At 43.9% G+C, this 6,000-nt stretch overlaps 1 protein-coding gene across 1 annotated transcript in view; it reads left to right on the forward strand.

The window, feature by feature from the left end:
• Positions 1-5,813, forward strand: part of LOC126526197 (uncharacterized) — a 48,416-nt gene extending 42,603 nt beyond the window's left edge. Inside the window, exon 4 of the transcript XR_008611361.1 lies at positions 4,572-5,813. The gene's annotated coding sequence lies outside the window, so the exon portion shown is untranslated. The remainder of the gene's footprint in view (positions 1-4,571) is intronic.
• The last annotated feature ends 187 nt before the right edge of the window (positions 5,814-6,000 follow it).

Raw genomic sequence — 6,000 nt, forward strand, 5'->3', positions numbered from 1 at the left:
CCATATAATTGTTATCCACAATACTAAACCACCGTAATTCGACGTAATAGCTCTGCGGAAACCTGCAAAATGGAGAGAAGTAATTAAGGGAAAATGAGACATCCACCCAATTGTAGAAATTGCTTCAATGGAAACCCATACGGATTCCTCGAAAGAAAAGCCTCGCAGTTGAAGAAAAATTCGTAATTCACAACTCTCGCTTCTCCGTATGTTCTGTTGGTGAAGCACATTTCCAGGCATTTCACCCACACTGTAGAGACATGAAAGAAAAATGTCTTGGTCTACTTTTCAAAATTTCAGATTCACTATAGCAGAATGCATATTTTTTGTGATTGCTACCACAAATTAAACATATACAGGCACTGTTACCAAAATTCGCGGACGGTTTCAGTATGGGAGTGATCTGCTTCAAAATTCAGCTTAAGATGTTGCTTAAGACAGTCGCAGTAGAGCGCTGGTGTCGGTTTATTCTGTTTCGTCATGGTTTCAAAGTGCGCTGCCATATTCCTCGTCCCATTATTCTACCAAAATTCAGATTGACCTGCTCCAAGCTGCTCCAAAATGCAATTTTACTTGCTCCAAAAATTGCTCCGAAATGACTTTGGGCAGTCCCACCCCTGGTCAGATGCACAAAAGCCTAAAGCATATTTTTGCAAAAAAAATTTTACAAGTCACTCCTGTTCCAGAACGGTCTTAGATGTATCAATTGCAGCCCTAAGAATAAATGTCCACGCCCCCTGGAATGTACCAGTGCCCTTCGCCTGCAGCAAAATGCTTCTTTTTTATTCTCATTAGTTGCCGCACGGCGTAACGTCAGTGTGAGACTAAATATATGCGTGCAGGCTTGTTTCACTGAGATACTGCAACAGACTTAAAGAATGTGTTGTCCATAATCCATAACTCATAGTCTTCTGCTTGATCACTGTTCAGTTTCGCACCTTTATGTAGACTTTCGCGAGTTGTCTTTGTCCAAGAGGCCCAGGGCAAGTCTGAAGCAGATGGTTGGCATCAACTGCACATGCAGGAATGCAGCACCATGGACATTGAACAGTGTGTACGTATCGCTGACCCCAGGCAGAAGTGATGGCTTGTGTGAAGGTCACCCTGACTTGAAGTCTCCAGACAGAGACTTCTTCCATCCAAGAAAGATGATGGGCAATGGAGAAGACACATGGGGGGATACGGGCACGTGTGTCACACTGGATGTGTCACACTCCGCGCCATCGTGAATGGAGAGAGTGCGCGTGCGGGAGCACGTTGGTGACGCTGGCGCTGCGCGGGCCGCGCTTTGCTCTTTGCATCTGCGGCTCTTTGTTTAGGCATGACTGGGGAGAGATCTGTTGCAGGTCGCTTCTCTTCCTATCTCAAGACCTTACAGATAAAAACGCGGCGCTGCGTGTTTTCTTTCTTTACATTTTTCTGTTACATCTTGGAAGCTATGCTCTAAATTTCTCTACGAGGCGTTCAGCATTGAGCCGACAAGCGGCACTAGGTAATGTCTGAAACATGGCGGCCGTAACGTTTATCGGCGCTCGCGTACCGAAAAGCATAGCCTTGGCTATGCTTAGAAAAGCATAGATTCGTGGCCACACGTATCCCAGCATCGCTGGGAACGGAGACCAACATCGCAGCAGGTTGTGGCGCGTTTCGCGAGTGCATTTTAGAGCGCGGCCCTTGTTCCTGCGGCGCAAAGGCGTGTTTATAGCCCGACGTTTCACGCAACGCCGCTTGCGCTGCGCCAGCCAAAATGCCGTCCCCTCTAGTCTAGTGCACTCCACCTCGAGACTTCGACGCGCGCGCCGTCGGCTGCACTCTTCTGAGCATGCGCCGAACGATCTCCAAACCGCGCGCCGCTTTGATGACTGAACTAGAGTTGCTGTATATACCAAAGGCTACCTTTGGTATCATACATAGAGTTTCCTACAAAAAATTTTGGAGGAAACTCTATGGCAGCATATACAGTAACTCTAGACTGAACGGCTGTCTGCGACCGTCGGCGAAGCGGCGTGGGCACCTTTTTCTCCACGCCATGCATTGTGGATCGGCGCAGTCGGCGCTACGAACGCGCGGATGGAGCAACAGCCATCTCGACGTCGGGCACGTCGGACCGCGTTGGCTGCGCCAGCGCTTCGTTGTTCTCGCCAACGTGATCGCATAGCGAGTCGGGCCATATACGCGCCTTAACCGGGCGATTTTTATCTCGTGACTTTCATTAGTTCGCATTTTCGTAGAATACCTGCGGATTTGGAATTAACGAGTTTTGACTGTATGTGTATACATACATACATACATACATACATACATACATACATACGGGGTTCGGAAAGCTGGTCGCCCCCCCCCCCCCCCCGGAAAAATTAAAACATTTTGCATATGATCTGGACAATGGTATGCTGAATGAGCCTTACCTTGAGCCTCTTGTCTAAAAAAACAGCTTAAGCATTGCGCTAGCAAATATATCTGGATGACAATGTTACACTTTTTGTTTCTTTAACAATTTTTTTACTCCAATCTTTATCAGTGAAGTTGTCAACAACTTGAGAATTTGTTTAGAGTGCCGTGCAGTGACAGGATTTCTCTTCGCAAAAAGAAAGACTGTGAACGATATTTTTGAGACTCAGTTGGCCTTCCTCCCGGGCAAGTTGAAGTCTGCTAAACACAGTTTTTGTTTGTAAAAAGATACTTTCTCAGCAAGGAGACATTCAAACAATAATGCCAACTTCAACTGATTCAAAGGATGGAACGTATGATGCAGATTTTGTGAAATGCAAGATGAAGATGTTGGGACAGTGTTAAATTTTCTAGTAATGCTACAAATCAGCCCTAAACAAGTGCATTTATATGCAAGTGTCACTGACTTGTGCACGATCTGATAAAGTGTACATTCATGAGCTTATGTGCTGTTTTCTTGCTACAGCCTAGTATCATAATGTGTGAAAGCACGGCTCACGTGAGCAGGCCTTGCAGTGTTTGAATGCACCATCTGACAGTCGTTCAAGCTTTGCCCCACTCAGCCCACATAGAACTTGTCACAGTTGAGAGGTATTTCATAGACTACCCCGCAGCACAATGCCTAAAATAGTTGGCGTGATTTTTCGTACACACTTGTAGCACGAGAACACAATTGGGCTAACTTGATGGGCTTGTATGAAAACAAGTGGAACACTGTATCTAGCTGGCATTCTTTAAGCTGTGGCTAAATTTATGCACATATGGCAGCCTCAAGTATAGTTGTGTTTGATCAGCAAGTCCTTGTTGGGCAGCTCTTCAGCTTTCAAAGAATGAATTCGGGAGTGGCACACATTAACTATAGGATAAACCGCCCTTAAATGCCTGTTGGTCTAATCTGCCTCGTTTTGTCCATCAGTGATAATTCACTGATGTTACTATCGTACCCACTTACACATAGTCCAGGGTAATTCCTTTTCAGTCCCAAAATATGGATGCCATCTCCTAACCTGCACAAACTTGGATTTGGAACTCCTTAGGGTGAGGGAAACAAATGTTTTCGATTCCCATAGTTGTGAGATTGTACAAAATTTTCCGTGTGTCTATTCATCAAGAGACAACATGGCCACAATTAGTACATGACCAGGGTAGTTGGAGAAGTATGGGAGAGGCATTAGCCCTGCAGTGGGCGTAACCAGGCTGCTGATGATGATTCATGAAGAGCAGCATACAAAAAATTTGCCTTTTTTCAGAATAACGTATGTTTGGATTTCTTGTCAGCAGTTGGTGCACGCTTAACTAGAACGTTTAGTGAAGTGCACGAGTGAGTATTAATCCTGAGCCCCTTTATGTCAAATCGAGCATCTCTGCGATGCATTTAGCTGAAGACCTTACATATTCTCAAACTGATTCCAAACAGTATCCACAATTGCGCTACAGGTCACTTCTTTAAGTCTCCTCGAATGTTCGTATCTTCCAAGCTGAAATGTCCTGTATCAAGCTGAGGCGTAATTCTTTTGACCAGATGATGAAAACAGCCATTTAGCTCAGAAAAGCACAGGGTAAATTGCTGTGTTATTTCGCAACATATGAATAAAATGGAAAAAAGGAAATGAATGTCTACGGGAAGACAACTTGCTGTAAGTGGGTGCTCAACCCACATCTGCGTTAGGTATGGTGGCTAGAGGCCATACCATACGTTAGGCATGTGGTGCTTTACCGATTCAGCTACACTCATCTTCCCATTTACTGAAGTATTTGTGTTAGTGTAGAATAGCAGCCCTGGGAGTTAGCCAGTACCACTTACAGCCACAACGGCAGACATATAATATCGGCGTCACACGTACACTTCTGATCGCGATCGGGGCTGATCCGGATCGAATTTCTCGATCGCGATTAACAATTGTCGCTGCCACATGGTCAAACGATCCGGATCGAGTTATTATTGTCTGCTGATCGTCAGAAACTCTCAGAACTGCATAATCTATTAGCTACAAATTCAGATTTACAAATTATGGCTAAATTTGGACAATAGTTCAATTTTACAGCTTATTATTGCTGGTGAAAAATTTTTAAACGTTTTTTATTGAACTGGCTTCACTTTTTGTTTAAAATGTTTTCAGAATTCTGCTCTAGAGGGCGCAGACGTCAGCCTGCGATCGCGCTCAAGGGGCCCAGATCCGGATCCCACAGGATCGCGATCGCAAATGACCGTGTAGCAACACCCGATCCGGACCAAGCTCAATCCGGATCGGCCCCGATCTTGATCAGAAGTGGACATGTGATACCGGTATAGCATTCTTTTAACGGCAGGCATCACACAGTATGTGAGCAAACTGCTCGAGGGCCATAGCTTCAGCCGCCTTTATGCCCTAAGAGAGCACAGAATAGTTCATTGGCCATTTACCCCATTGGAGAGAACTGGCCTGTTACTCTGATTTCATCAAATGAACAGGCTTTTAAAAGCTAGCTTAACTAAATTTGTTTCATATGCTGTGACCAAATCCGTTCTTTGAAAGGGGAAGGAAAGCTCGACTGCCCCTGTCACACTGGACATTTTAATGTCATTTGGATTTAATTGCATTAACATTGAATGGCATTATTTGGTTGCTATCTACAGAGCTATCTTACATTGTAGGCCTCTATACAGCCTCTATTTTATATCATAGTCCTAAACTCATAATTTTGCTAAATCAAGACACGTCTTGGCGCCCTTTGGCCTTAGATGCCCTTGCGCCAATAAAACGCGATCATCATCATTATTTGGTTGCTACGCGGCAATATTTAATGCCATTAGGATTGAATGACTTCCACAATTGAATGAGTTGTAGAAACGCATTCGGCTTTGCATTCGAAGTGGATGTGTACTTTCTGCCCCAGGTGCCCCAGAGGTAAGGCAATATGACATAATGTGTTCGTAATTTGAAAATGATTAATCTAAAGAGCTAATTCATTTTGCATGGTTTAAGGCGCCTGTCATTCTAACTAGAGAAAGCTGTGCGGCAGGCTATCACAAGCATTTTTTACTCTCCACCTCAGTGGCGTCTGGTGGCCGTCGCTTTGCTAGTCGGCCATATTGTACTGTAGGCAATCGGGCGCCTGTAGCACTTGTTTTCGGCGTCTCAAATGATATCTGCATCTATTTGACGATCGAGCCTCTTCCTCTGATTACTAGCATGCTTCACTAACCGCTTCACTTACTGCAACTGGTCATTGTCGTTCAGCATTGCCATATCAGTTTGCCTTCAATTTATTGGCTATAGTTAATCTGCAGGCTAAGCCTTGTTTTGGCTTATAGTGGCCAGAAATTCTGGAATTGGAATTTCAATAAAGACACGCTTCATATTTATATTAAAGTTAACAGATTGTTCCATATATATATATATATATATATATATATATATATATATATATATATATATATATATTAAAGTTAACAGATTGACTTTACAGACATTCTACACATACGTTGTTCTACTCAATACCGTTGCGCTACTTAACACCACACATTCATTAATTACTTTTCTCAACAATTTTTTTGCAATGCTCACC

Source organism: Dermacentor andersoni, chromosome 8 (genome assembly GCF_023375885.2).
Source record: "Dermacentor andersoni chromosome 8, qqDerAnde1_hic_scaffold, whole genome shotgun sequence".
NCBI lineage: Eukaryota > Metazoa > Arthropoda > Arachnida > Ixodida > Ixodidae > Dermacentor > Dermacentor andersoni.